Source organism: Neltuma alba, unplaced genomic scaffold (genome assembly GCF_004799145.2).
Source record: "Neltuma alba isolate B1F8T4 unplaced genomic scaffold, ASM479914v2 tig00011420_pilon, whole genome shotgun sequence".
In the NCBI taxonomy this organism is placed as follows: Eukaryota; Viridiplantae; Streptophyta; class Magnoliopsida; order Fabales; family Fabaceae; genus Neltuma; species Neltuma alba.
Genome location: NW_021636104.1, coordinates 486,622 through 501,709, shown reverse-complemented (window position 1 = coordinate 501,709; position 15,088 = coordinate 486,622). Strand labels below are relative to the sequence as shown.

Sequence of the window (15,088 nt, the reverse complement as noted above, 5' to 3'; positions counted from 1 at the left end):
CTTCGTATATCATTTTTACTATCCTGACATACTTCTTTTCTTCCCCTCAAATGGAGGTTGCGATTTCAGCGTTCCTTGTATACCCCCTGTTTTGGCTGTTTATATTTTCGGTCCTGTGTGGATTTGTCTACCTCTCCTTTCAATTTTCCTCCCCAAGGGTATCTCTCTGCTTCGGTTGGTAAAAAATACATCTGGAAAAGCAAAGAACTTTTGTCCTTCCATTCTCGTAAAAAATGACACCTGACAAAGGTGTGGTTTTGGATATCTTTTTACACGTCTTTGATATAATGCTCTATTTGAAGTTCTTTGAGATTCTACTACCATTATACCTTGAGGTAATGCCGTTTTTAGTGCCGTTCTGTATTCTGCTTTTAGGATAAATTCCCTTAAGCGTACTCCTTCGCCAAGATGATACTAGATGGCTCTTTAGATTCAAATTTCATCTACTAGATTGCACTTTAAGCTTATTTCAAAGTGTTGAAGAGTCATGCAAATGCTATGTAAATTAAAAATTGAAATTTCACATGCTCACATTTATTTCTAGATAACCTCATTCTTTTGTCTGTTTCTTTTCTTTTTCAGTTATGTATCTATCTTCCGTTGGAATATTTGTGAATGAGCGAGCCAGGTCATGATAGTATCCTGAATCATTTAAGCTTCTCGCTTCCTTTCGTTTTTCTGTCTTAATTTGTGACAAATAAGATCGTGCATTTTCCGAATTATTAAATTATTAATGCATATTAATTGCAGATTTTGATTTGTATATCATGGAGATGGGGCCTACTATTGCTTATAATAGAATAACTATCTTTTGTAGCGTTTCTCAACTTTATAAGAGAATAAATGCTGGGCACAATAATAATTCTATGCTTTTTCAGAGTTGGCATTTGGTGTTCTTGTGTCATTTCATTGCATGGTTTTCTTTTGCAGCATTCCTAATGTTGTCAAAACATCTGTTGGTCCCAGGGAGAGGCTATCTAATGCTGCCTCCAATGCTAAAAAGCAAGCGATATTGCATGGTAAAGTGATTTCACTAAGACTTGCACATTTTTAGATTTGGACTTTTTTTCTTAACTTGAAGAGGATGGACTGATGAGAAAGGGAGGAGATGCACATTTCAATTTCAATTCTTATTATGTGTGTGAATGTGATAACGTTGCTGTTACTATAGCTAATATTTATCACAAGTTTGCTATCACAGATTTATTGTCATAATGAAGCTTTTAATGTTCATCATAACGTTATCACCATTTGCTTCTTCATAATGTTATCATTTTTAAAATTATTTTTTAAATGCTGATACCAAATACAAACAGTATACCGAGATGATCCAAGTATGCTGTGGAATTAAATGAACATGTAGTTTATTTCCTTTATACTTGATTCTGATTTTGTGCTTTCACTTTATCGTTGGGCCTTTTTTTCATCTATTGTGTATGCTAATTAGTTTGTAGTAAGGTGAAATTGTTAGCTTTGTTAAGAGGAATGCTTCCATGGAGTGAAAGCTGGTTTTTTCCCCGGTGATAAGCTCACTTCCTTATTTGTTCCACTTATTGTTTGGTGGTATAGCATTTAAGAAAGTTCACTTCCATATGCTTTCATGATGTTTGAATTTTATAAGCTGAAAGTGAGAATGATTGCTTGCTTCAAATCAGTTTGTCGTAGAGCTATTATTTAGAGTTACAACAGGTTAGACTAGGAATAAGGGTTTTTCATATTTTGATGCAAGGGAATAATGACTTAAGAGTGAAAAATAGACAGTATACCTTTATATATTGAGATCATATTCTCAACTTATTTGAAGGTCCATTTCTATTCTGATATCAGATTTTTTGACAGTAAATTAGAATCGTATTATATACTTTCTCATGAGATTCCTCACTTTTAGTTCATTTGAATTTGAAATGTGTTTGCACTTCACGTATTTTGAGATCAGGTTTGTGACAGTATTAAATTGTGCGTATATATGTGTAGGCGGGGATTTAGTGTTTGCACTTCAACTAAGTTGTCAAGTGAATTTTTATGGTGAGGAGGCAGTTATATTTTTAGAGGGTTTCATGCTAAGTACTCCCCCCGTCTCTTATTATAAGATCTAATTTTTTGAATGGCTTTGTCTCTTTTTATAAGATCCTCTTTGAGTTTGTCTGGGCATTTAATGCAGTATTACTTATTTTATTCCTAATTTAATGTATTTAATACCTTCTCTTTTTTCATTTATCTCATTATTACTCTCTCACATTTATCTATGTATATGTAGGGGTATATTTAGAAAAAAAACTGCATCTGTTATGTATTAATTGTTTTTAACTAATTTTAATTGTTTTCTTAAACCATGTAATTTAGTTAAAAAGATCTTATAATAAGGGACAGAGTAGTATGAATAAGCCTTGCGGAAAAAGAGGTGGAAATTTTGGTTTGAATTATTGAGATATGTGTAATTTAATATTGAATAGATAATTGGAAGGTCATTCTTATAGTTTTCTGTCAATTATGGCCTTATAGTAAAATATATTTTATTATATTTTGTATGTTTTATATAGTTTATTTTTAGGATCAGTATGCAAGAAAATTGATTTAAAATATACAAATGTGTGATAGTTGAAATAATTTAAATAGTAACAAATGATTTTTTGTTGTAGGAGAACATCAATAAAATTATGAATGGGAGATACGAATGTTTTTTTGGTTAGAGACTTCATATGAAATTTTCTTCTCCCTCTAAGACAAGTACAATCAATTTGCATTCTGTTCTGAGGTGCTCAGATTGATGAATGAAAGATGCAGTCACCTTTATGCTTATGCCAATTTGATTCATGCAAGCCGCCAGATGGTAAGGTGGGATTGGAAGGTCGATTTTCGCTGGTGTAGTAGAGGAGATAATGCAGAGGCTGACCGGGTTGCCAAGAGAGTCCTTTTTGATGCCTCCTGGACTTCATTTTGTATCCCTGAACAATCCCAACATCATTTTTCCTTGTAATTTAGTATAGTCTTTCTTGCTTTCGTCTGTTTTAGGCGGGAAAAAAACAGTACTAACAGAATACTCAGTATAAGTTCATTCTATATTTTAAGAAATATGTGTATTTAACATATAGACATATAGTTTGATGCCATATTTATTGCATCTATTAACATTAAAGTTACCATCTATAGAAGAATTGTTTGATGTCTGATTATATAACGGTAGGACAAATAAAAATTTAAAATTCAAATTTAAGAGTACAGTTTCAAGTGGCAGAGGAATTTTTAATATTCAATTATAAGAAATATAGATTAAATATACATGTATTGAAGACTTTCAACAAGCGAATATAGGAACAAAGAAAAGTTTAGAATCGGTCAAGTGAAATGTTACGCTGTAAGATACCATTATTTTTTTAGCACTCTGCACAACTTTAATGACCAATGTTTATTTATTCCTTCCCAATATCTCATGTTCTCACATAGTTAATTGCGGGCAGTTATGTTTAGGATTAAAAAAGAATTTCGTATTTAAAATTAAGTTTTAATCATTTTTATATAGTTCATTTCTAATGTTATGTAGGCAATGATGACTGATGAGAGTATAAATATTTGACGTTCATTTACTTTTGTGTTTTAATAGAAAGTGAATGCATCATAGGAAGCAATACTTGTAACAAATCAACACTGGAGTATGGGAAACTGTAACAAAATTTTTATTGTAAGACGAAATATTGATTAAATAGGTTAAAAAAAATTTTTAAAATCGAAGGGGTTGAGAAGTATGACACGTGGTAATAATTGACTTCTAGGTTTCATAATATTTTTTTAGAAGAGATGACGAGTTGAAGTATGAATATTTTGGAGGGGGATGGTGGGGAGAAGATTCTACATTGTATTACTATAAAAATATTGAGATTTAATTGAATATAAGGGGTAAAGAATTATGACACGGAGGTCAGATAAAAAAATATCAGTATGTTGAAGCCTCAAGGCCCTAATCCCGTTACGGTTTTGCTCCAACAGTAATTCGCAAACTTACTGAACTTGGAAACAATCAATTTAGTGGAAAGATGAGAAGAAATTAGGAGAATAAAAAGATTAGAAAAAGAAAATCAGCCTATGTTGAACTCGTATACATTAAACTTACAATTCCATCCCGTTCAAGCTAACAACATATTGTTGGATTCATAAGACATTTAATGAATATTGTGAACTGGCCCTTTTTTTTTTTTAATCTGAAATTTTTTTGTAGTTTTTGTTGCTTGATGCTTTAAAACATCTCGACATTAATCCTGATTTCAAAGAAGTGCTTGATGTTTACAAACGTTTATCTTGTGTTTAGTATGTGTACGGAAGATATTTGTTTGAGCAATGATATGGTCATTTTTTGGTTAATGTTTTTGGCATCCCGCGCATTGCACGGGGTTTTTAGGTCTAGTTCATCAAAATATCATGGACATTTTATAAATGACGACAATAAATAGTTAACTTTTTAATATGTTTGTAATTTATGATTTATGATATGAAGAGACACTATATATTTATTATCAATACAAGTCATATCCTAGATGAGTCTAATCGGGACATTTTGCAATCCACCCCAAGCGATGATGTACACAGAAAAATTCAATAGTTATTATACAAACATAGTTGGAGAATATGAAAAGGGGCTACTTGGTTCAAACTTTACAAAACCCGCCTGACACCACTATTTAAAGAGACCTAATGCTTTGTGACATTCGCTGTCAAAGAAGACCTACTGCAATATTTGATTTTTTTTTTTTTGGTTTCTTGTTTGTTTTTGCTAGCGTGATGGTCTCCTAATTTTTAGGGGTTTTATTCTACCTTTAATATTATTCTCTTTCTCTTATAGCAGAATTATTGTATCTTATGATAGAATCTCTTTAATCCTAGACTAGAATAATCGGATATTACAACTGTTTGCATCCCACATATACTATTTATGTAATGGACCTTACCCATCAAGAAAATATAGAATTTCTAGTCTCTCTATGTCCATGATATAAGAGCACGAACAAAGCAAATAAAGACGCTTTCCTTTAGTTTGATGGGAGCATTTCATGTTGAATCAAAACAAAAAATCTAACTTAGGTTCCAATGATGGAGTGCCAAAAATGCCAAACCCCTCAAATATTTCAGTTAGGCTCTGGAGAATCTGTCCCTATAAGCAACCATCAGCTGAATGGACACAATTACTTGCAGTGGTCTCACACCAAGGAAAGGGATAAAAACGCTACCTGACGGATGCTGCTATAAAGATCAAGCAAGTCCACAAATAAAAAATTGCAGACCTAGGTCACCGAGAACAATTAAGTCATTGGCTGGCTAATCAACTCTATGATGTCTGAGATTAGCGAGCAATTTGTTTTGGCAGCTAGTACTAAAAAAATATGGGAGAATGCTCAGATTACCTACGCGCTATTGAGAACACAACTGCACTTTTTCACATTTAGAAGATTATTTGAGACAACTCAGGAAAGTAATTTTGTCACTCACTAGAATATAACTCTTGTTAATCTCTAGCAGCAATTAGATTTATATGACCCTCCGCACTGGCAAAGTACAAGAGAGAACTCCTTGCGCAGCCAAAAAATAATTACAAGGGTGTTTGAATGAGAATAAAATTATCATTTTAGAAGTACTTTTACAGTATACGAAATAAATATATAAAAAAATTTGTCTCAACTTATGAAAAAGTGCTTTTAAAAATTTTTTCTAGAGTTATCCAAACATCCCCTATGATTATTTGGAACTAACAGCCTGAAGTAACTCCACTGAACTTCAATTTGTAGGAAACCATCACATCACACCAACCACGTTACACTAGAATGGAACTAACAAAACAAGCACAGCAACTTGAACTAAGGGGGTGTTTGGATATCCTAAGAAGCACTTTTCTGCAAATCGAGATAAACTCCTTCACATATTTATCTCGTAAACTGAAATCACTTCTGAAATCATAATTTGGTTTCTATCCAAACACCCCCTAAAACGAAAAACAAAGATCCACAACGATAATGGGAGGGAACCTCACGAGAGATGAAAAAAGATATCTTTGTAACTTCATTATTAACACCTTTTCAACAAAGAATTATGTAAAGATGCTTATCCCTCCCGGGGGGTATGCAGCGATTTGAGCATCTTGTTAATTTTTTGCAAAATATATTTTTTTTTAATTTCATCCTCGTATCACAAGTATAGGAGAGGAGAGAGAAGAGAAAGGAGGCCAAGAAAGACTGTTCAGTCATCAAAAGGTGAGTACAATTGACAATTCTAAATCTATTTATAGAGGTCAGGAAATTTTAAAATAATAATAAAAGTATAAATCAAATTTTATTCATAATCAAAATAATAAAGATAATTACAAAATATTAAAAGATAAAAAACTTAAATAAAGTGTAACTCTAATGAACAACCCTAGATATCAAAATGACTAGTAATTATTTCTTATCCCGTATTCCTTCAGCACGCTTGGTGAGTGAACTTCTGAAAAATTCGCGTATATCTGGCACAATGCGACACAAAAGACAACTATACCTGCATATTCCCATGACAAGACAAAAAACAAATGAATTTAGTTTAAATCATTAAATAAGATGGCTTTACTGAGCTAAGAAAAACTGCAAAAAGAGCATTCAACTAGCTGAAGGAAGCATACCATGGTTTGGAGCTCACTTTGTCAAATTGCTCCAAAAAATAGTATACATGATTGTTTTAATGACACAGCATTGAATGACTCTGATAACGCGTACATCAAAGGAACATTTTCCACAGAAACATCCTGGGAACAATACGATAAATCATGGGATTATAACATGTTCATAGAATAATTTGAAAAATAGAGGAAAAATCAAATTTGAAACTACATTGTTGCCCTACCTGAGCAATTGCACATTCACAGAGTCGCTTGAGACCATCCAGAAGATACTGATCAGCGGCACTTAAGAGATCCTGAGCAATATCCAAATTGACATCTACGTTTCCTGTGTAAATAAATCTGGAAGCGCACAGAGGAAATGAAGGCATTTACATTACAATATCTGTGAGACAAAGCAAATAACAAAAGATGAAAGATCTAGAAAGGGACTGAAAATCACACCTCATCATCAGTTCAAAAACATCCCATTTAATGTTAGGAATATGCACATATTTAGCTTCCTTTTCCTGAATTTACATATTCCAACAACGTCAATGTGGCTATTAACAATTACGCCCCTCAAAAAATAAAAATAATAAAAAGAAAACAAATTATCGACATTAATCCATGCCTACCTGATAAAAACCATCAAACATTGCTCGAAACACATCAGAGGAAGAAAATAAACAAATTCGGTGAGCATAGAACCGTTTACCTGATAAAGAAAGAAACTGAAAATTATGGGTACATATTTCAATATTAATTATGCACAAGGTAAAATATTCACAGGCAGCATGTTCACCTTCAACTAAAAAGATGATATCAGAAAGTGTAGGATTATTTATATATTGCTCGCCTAAGTATACCTGCAACAAAAACAAGTAAAAACTAGAGCGAACCAAAGGGGGGGAAAAAAAGGTCCACAAAAATAACCTTTTAGGATTATTCACTCCTCAAACTGGTCTATTTAGACAAATCCCAAGTCACTAAAATTTCTTGCAATCAAAATGACTTTTAATTAAGAGTCGTTTTCGCTAAAGTAAGCAGAGCAAATTTTCATTAAAAGCTCAACAATTTACATCATGTCTATGATCCTTACATGAACTCAAAGGATCAATGAACAAATCAAAGTAGGCCAATATATGGTTGGATCAAAATATTTCTCCTCTAAAACATTTGATTTTACAATCACTTTATGAAATTTGACTCAGCATCATTTTGAAAGAAAATGCCATCTGTATTAACTCATGTCAATTGCCATGTTAGTGGCCAATCAACTGCCTTTTATGTAACACTAAAATAATTTTTTAAAAAATATATAGGAGAATTAAATTTAAAATGACTAAATCTAACATTTCCTATAACTGCCCCATTGAGTATTTAAAAATAGTATCGCCAAGTATCCTACTTTTATTGACAAAAAGTTAAAACACTAGGCAGCAGCTCACATGGGGAGTCGGCGACGGAGGAGTAGCATCAAAGGGACAGATAGATGTGATTCTGACAGCCAACGAGTGAAGTGCCATTGAAGCCTCACGTTTCTGTTTGATATTTTTAGATTTTAGAAGATCCAGTAGGAACTCGAGTCCTGCAAAATTTAGTAACACATTAAGTGAACCTACTTTAGCATCTAAAGAAAAAATAATGTCCAGACCACAAATGATTCATTTTTTACCATTGTTGTCAACAAAAATAAATTTCCAATCACTAGGGGCACATAAATGAGCAAGAGCCAAAGCCACGCTTCTTTGAACAGCCTTTTCTCCAAAACGCATAAGATATAACAGTTGTTTCAGCACCTGCTACAGGAAGGACATTGATGAGTCCAGTCCAATGTTGAGAACAAAGATTAGAAAAAAATAATAATAATGATAATAGCTAGACTATAACATAATGTGCATCTATAATTTAAAAAAACAAAAGAAATCAATGATCAATAACCAATAATTTGCACGAAAACTCACTCGTCCATGCGTTTTCTGCTGTAATCTTTTCATTGTCTTTCCTAAACAATTTTTAACAGGCTACAAGTCACACAGGATTTGTTAGACATATTGATAAACCAAAGAGAATAATTTCTATCAATGTATCTTGATAGAAAAGAAATTTATCAACACGGAAAAAGTTTCATGTAGGCCTATTAATTTTATGCCAATGAAAAATAAATGAACATACTTGAACTACAAAATTTCCATCGTGTAGTTTTTGAACACCACCAGCCTTAACAATATCCACAACATTGTCCTATTAAGAAAAAGTTTGATGATTACGAAACGGAAACATGCATTGGTGATTCGGTAAATAATAAGGCAACAGACTTTACCACATTATCAGCAAGACAGTTAAGAGCTAAGGCTGCATTCTGTTGGAGAGTTCTATCCTTGGAGGAAAGAAGGTTGTTGAGTAGAGGTTCTATACCTCTATTATAAGCAATACCAGCTTGATTGTGTGTGTCCTGAAGCAAGCATCATTAAAAGCACAAAGGAATATAAAAGAACTGGCTAGAGATAAGTCTTACACATAATTTTATATTGCACACTTGATCACATCATCATTAGAATCAAAACTTTAAGTTACAAATATATATATATATATATATATATAAAAGAAAATACACAATTAGTAATAGCTTGAAACTTTTAAAGCCCAAGGCTAGCCAATGACGAGCATTAAAAACTAATGCCATCAAAGTTTATACTCCTTATAGAGCAAATTGATTAATGTAGTAATACCTCGGCCAGTATGCTAAGTGCAAAAGCTGACATTTCACGAAGCTGTGCTTCTGGACACTTAAGCATGTCAATCAGTGGCTGGATAGCCCCTCTTTGAGCAATGTGAACCTGTATGATACACAAACTCATGTGGTTACCGGTTATGACAGAAAAACATGGAGGACATAATAAGAGCATTTTATTAAACCAAGTTTTTTTGTTTTTTGCGCTACTATCCAAATGCAACACACATGACTCAATCCACCTTGCAATCAGAATCCGCCCTAGCAAATAGACCAATTAAACGAGCTGCTTCTATTTGACTCTCCGAACAGCAAGATCTGTCATTGAAATTCTGAACTTGAGAAAAGCATTTTATGAGATACTAAGGTAGAGAGCTTGTTGGGCAAATCAGAATTCCAGAGTAATGTTACCTGAGTAATCTAATTACAGGTTGTAGAGCACCAGCTAGAAGAACTTCCCTCATTCTACTTGGAGAAGAATCAACTAGATTTCTAATCACACCAACCTAAAAAGCTCCTCATTCAGCTGGCTCTAGAAAAATTATGGCATGGAAAAATTAAACAAATAGAAGACATAAATAAAAATTCTGTTAGGGCCTAACTGCATGGGAATGTACTGCAGCATCCTCTGCTCCAAGCATTAGTACAAGAGTAGGCAGTGCATTGCATCTGACAATCTGCAATTAGTGATTCATATCATCAACTACAGCATACCAATCTACAAGAGAAAACAAGTAGCAATGCAAGGTCATCCACCTGCTTTTGGTTCTCATTATTTTTCAATGAAAGACTACGTAAGGCCGCTGCAGCTGCACTTTGTACCTTTGCATCATCAAATTCAAGCAACTCAACAAGAGGAGGGATCCCACCTTCCATCCTGAACGAACAGACAACCTCTGAGACAGGGAATATAATATTTATCGAAGACATTATGTTCCAAAGGCGTTGGATAGAATACCTAACACGGGTTTTAATGCTGCTATTGTGGTCCGCAAGGTTTCCAATGGCATCAACAGCGGTCCTTAAAAGAATCGCAAGTGCTCGTGAATTGCCACAGGTCTTGTGCCTCTCTAACAAATCTATAAGACAGGGCAAAGCGCCAGCATCGACAATGGGTTGTCTATGATCCGGCTGCTCGAGATGAAGTCCAAAAGAAATCAATTCCGAGTTAAAAGAAATTACGAAGGTTTCATAAGAAATTGAAACCTTCGGAATGGCTTCAAACCAACATCATTGCCTGTACTAGAACAACGGTGACAAAACCCAAAGCGGATTGACGGATGAGCAACCGAAATTAAATAGTTACTATAGACACTGTAGATAAAATTCTTCTTTAATATCAGCTCAAACGACAACAAACGGAGAAGTTCATGATCGAAATCAAAAGTTTATGTATTAATACTGATACAAATTTAAAAAATTAATTATTAATTAAAAAATTCTATGACTGACAGGGAAGATATAGAACGCTTCAGAGTTTCATGTAATCGAGATTCTTAATCTGGAGGAGAGAGACAGAGAGATAGAGGGCAAGGCTGCAGTGCTGAATAACCTTAAAAGCAAGAAGCGCAAGGACCAAGGCACATCTCTCTTCCACCTGATGCTCGCAAGGCTTGGGAGCACCTGGTTCTGCTGCTTTCAGATGTTTTAACAGAGCAGGAACGGCTCCGCATTCCACTATACTATTCCCATTTGCATCTGCAACAAAGATATAAATATCAAAATGATGCACTAAAGAGCGAGTGGCAGTACCAAAAACAAAGAATAAAGCAGGTAATAAACACGCCGACTCACTCCAGGCATATAAGAAATTTATTATTAAAAAAAAACTGTTATATAGGCATGAGTACAAATACGAGTATATATAATGAAAGGCTCAAGCCGTCACCAATCTTTGCGAGTTTAGAGAGAACATGGGCAGCGCGCTTGGCCGCGAGGCGATCCGACTTAGACGATGATAAACTGGAGTTGAGAATAGTGATTTGCGCCACAACTTGAGTCAAAAACTGTTGATGAGACTTGTGAGGTTCGAGAACCAACACTTCACGATCGGCGGCCGTTGGATGATCTGCTCCTTCTTCGGCGAATTCTTGCTCGGGCTTGCGCTTCAAGCTGCGTCTACCATCCATCGATGTTGCCAGGGTGGAGAAGACAATAAATTAGGGTAATGCGTGGGATAACGCGTGAATGCCTAGAGGGCAGTGGACAGAAGGGCATGAAATGAAAATGTCTGCCTTGGATGCTTTCATTCGTTCGTTTGAAATTGAATCGCCGGCCAAACACTTTTTGGCGCCGCGCCTGCCTCGGCCATATTCTTTTCATTAATTGGGTGAGTGATTCGGGCAATGATATGCAATGATAACGTGGGACTCGATGTGTACGCTGGGCTTGTTGACCCGAGCCGTGTGACCCATGAGGAAAGGAGCTTCTAGAGAAAGGGTTGGCCCAACATTAGGTAGCCCAGTGAGATAGATTACAAATGGGAAATTTCAGTTTACCCTCTTTGAGACAACTTAATTTCCAGCAGCCCTCATAAAATTTTAAAACATCATTTCCAAAACTCAAAGATTCAGTAGAAACCTCAGTCCATTCAAAATCATCACAAACATTAGATTTCAACTATATCCAGCTTGAGGAAATAGTAGAAATGAGGTCATGAATGGTTAGTTTGATATACTCCTCTAGACCAAAAACACCAAACCCTATCAGAGCCTCATGAGTTTTCATTCTAAAACTTCTCAAAATTACTTCTGAAACTAATTTATAAAACAAAATTTTAACGTGTTCACTATAACAAACATCTAATGAACATTTAGTAAATGACACAGTGAACACTTTGTACTGTCCTTTATATTTCTTTTCCTTAATTAACCTCAAGACCAAAAGATTAACTAGCTTAATTATCCAAATTCAAGCTTAGTAATCTCTAAACCTCATGATTAAAAACCTAGGATGTTATACATTCAGCATAGGTTCTAACCCTTCAAAAGCATGAGGAAACATCTGCCAATCCACCATACCCAAGGAAGGAGCTATAAACTGGATGGTGAAACCATCCTTGGACCATCATTCAGAAAGAAATTGTTCTTTACCGCCAATTGATAAGCTTCGTGAGCGGGGTAGGCAACTGTTTGGTTAAAAACCAACAAAACTTATGAAAAGCAGGGTCATAAACTAGAGGCTTATAATCGCAGTCTTGTTTAGTATGAATAGGTGACTTTCTCAGTAGCTTAAAGTAAGTATAGAAGAAATTTTCCATATGTTCCTCCATCTGAACAATAAAGTCATTAAGCTTTTTTTTTTTTCCCCTTTCTTCTGTGCTTCTTGGACTATTCTTGGATTGTTTGTTTCAGATTTACTCAGAGCATTTGCTTTCCTTGTAGGGGAAGTGAGCACAGCTTCAGGTAGTCGAGGGGAGCTAGGCGAAGTGTGAATATGAATTGGTGAATCCAGAGCAGCTAGCGATATTTCAGATTATTTTGGAGATAATTCCTTCTCAAAGGATTCTTCTTTGATGGTAGAGGGGGGAGATTGCGTGGGAGCTGCAACAGTAAGAGGACCCACAATAATTGGACCTTCTACCTTTGAAGTTGCCAGAGAGTGACTTGGGTCTACAGTGTTGTCATTTATGATCAGCTCATTTACTAGGCCGTCAATATCAACCCAAGCATTTGGTGGATCAGTGAAAGGGTTAGAAAACCGATCTTCCATGTGTGGATTTTCGGCAGGACTATTCTCTTGGGCCTCATTAAGATCTTGATTGTCAATTACAGGGAAGTTCTCCACCTCAGGAGACATTGGTTCAATAACAGCAGGTTCTGCTTTTGGTGGCTTTTGATCAGATTCTGAATCCTCATCCTAGGAGACATGAATAAAACCGTTGTTATTCAGATTGTTGAGAATCACATCTTAAGGAAGAGTTTCAAAGGTTCTATAATGCGTTCTACCAGTATCAACAAAACGTATTCTTGTCATGTTGGACGATTATGACGGATCTAATCTCGCTAGAGTTGTTCAGCAACCTGAGTACAAAACTCCCCGAAAACCAATCATTCACCAAGTTGAAACCATGAAAGATCTCCCCAATTCCCACGGCGTCTTCCCTCTCCTCATGAACTTCTGTCGACTTTCAACAGGATGAGGAAGCAGCCACAACGTTCTTTCAGAACCAGCGTCGTCCTCTCCGCAGAGCCAGTCAGCGTCCCTCCCCAGGTCCAGCGAAGAAAAAGATCATCGCCCCAACGGTGGTGATGAATCCTTTAAAACCCTTCAACCCTCTCTAGTCGCCAAACGGTGCGTTTGATCTCCTCCTCCCAAATCCCAATTCTCCTCCTGTGACGCACCCATAGGCTGATGAAAGAAAGAAAATAAATGAAATAAAAGGAAAGAGATAATTAATCCACGTCTCCTTATAGTTTTAACTAATTTTGAATCAGGTCTTTATATTTTTTTTTCTTTTTATCAGTCCTTATACTTTCACCTGTTTTTAATTAGGTCCTTGTATTTATTTTTCTTTTTATCAAGTCCTTATAAGTTCATCTTATTTTTAATTAAGTCCCTGAATTTTTTATTCTTTATTTTATAAATTCTAATAGTACTATTATATAAACATAAAATAGTATATATTATTTAATATTAGTTTATAAACAATAATATTCTAAAGATATTGAATTATTATAATGATTTTAATTTTTTCAGCAAAAAAATTAATTGTTCTAAAAAATTTTCTGAATTAATTAATTCTATTACTTTTTTATTACATAATTATTAATTCAATTTAATTATTAATATTTTATATTTTAGTATTAATCTATTTAATTAATTAATAAAAATTAAAACTACATGGACCTGATTAAAAATTTAGTGAAATTATAAGGACTTAATTAAAATAAATAAATACAAGGACCTAATTAAAAAAAGGTAAAAGTATAAGGATCTGATAAAAAGAAAAAAAAAACTATAGGGACCTGTTTCAAAATTCATTGAAACTATAAGGACTTGCGGATTAATTAACCCAAAAGGAAAAAATTAACTATAAGAAATTAAAAAATAAAATAAAATCAACTAAATCTTAAACTTAATTACTAAATAATGCTTAAGATTGATTTCTCAAATTAAATCTTAAAATCCTTCCAAAAATGTATCAAACCACTCCAAATATTGCTTAAAATATTCTTTAAATATCTTCAAAATAAAGAGTTATCAATACGACAACACTTGAAACCTCGTTAATACTTACACTCAATCGAAGCATCAGTTCCATTATCTAGACCCACTCTTAGTTTTGGACTAAAGGGAGACGAGGATCAATCAGAGCTCTTACTCGTACAAAGTTCAGTTCATTAAAGTACCCGATTCTTCTATTCTGTACAGCAGTAGTTCCAACATCACCACCTAGGCGTTCAGCAGCCTCTGGACGGTGGTACGCAAGCAGCAACATCTATAACTGCACCCAGACCGGGAAGGTAACTGGACGAATCTCCTCGAGTAACATGTTGGGCATCCATCTATAAATCACCAGTAACGATCCATCAATAGCCCAAGGACTATTGTTCACAATAAAGTCCCTGTCCACCATGTTCTGAAAGATGATCAGGGTAAAAGATACTAATTCGATCCTCCGCTTAAAATTGGTCTGCTAGGGTCCAGAGTGAACGGAGGCATCAAATAAGTCGTGTGAGAAAGAATGGTCTGATGTCGATCATTACGGTAATAGCATGAGCAGCAAAACGGGG

General features: G+C 34.6%; 1 pseudogene; it reads right to left on the bottom strand.

The window, feature by feature from the left end:
* Positions 1 to 6,422: 6,422 nt before the first annotated feature.
* Positions 6,423 to 11,482, bottom strand: LOC114713231 (ARM REPEAT PROTEIN INTERACTING WITH ABF2-like; annotated as a pseudogene).
* Between the last annotated feature and the right edge of the window lie 3,606 nt (positions 11,483 to 15,088).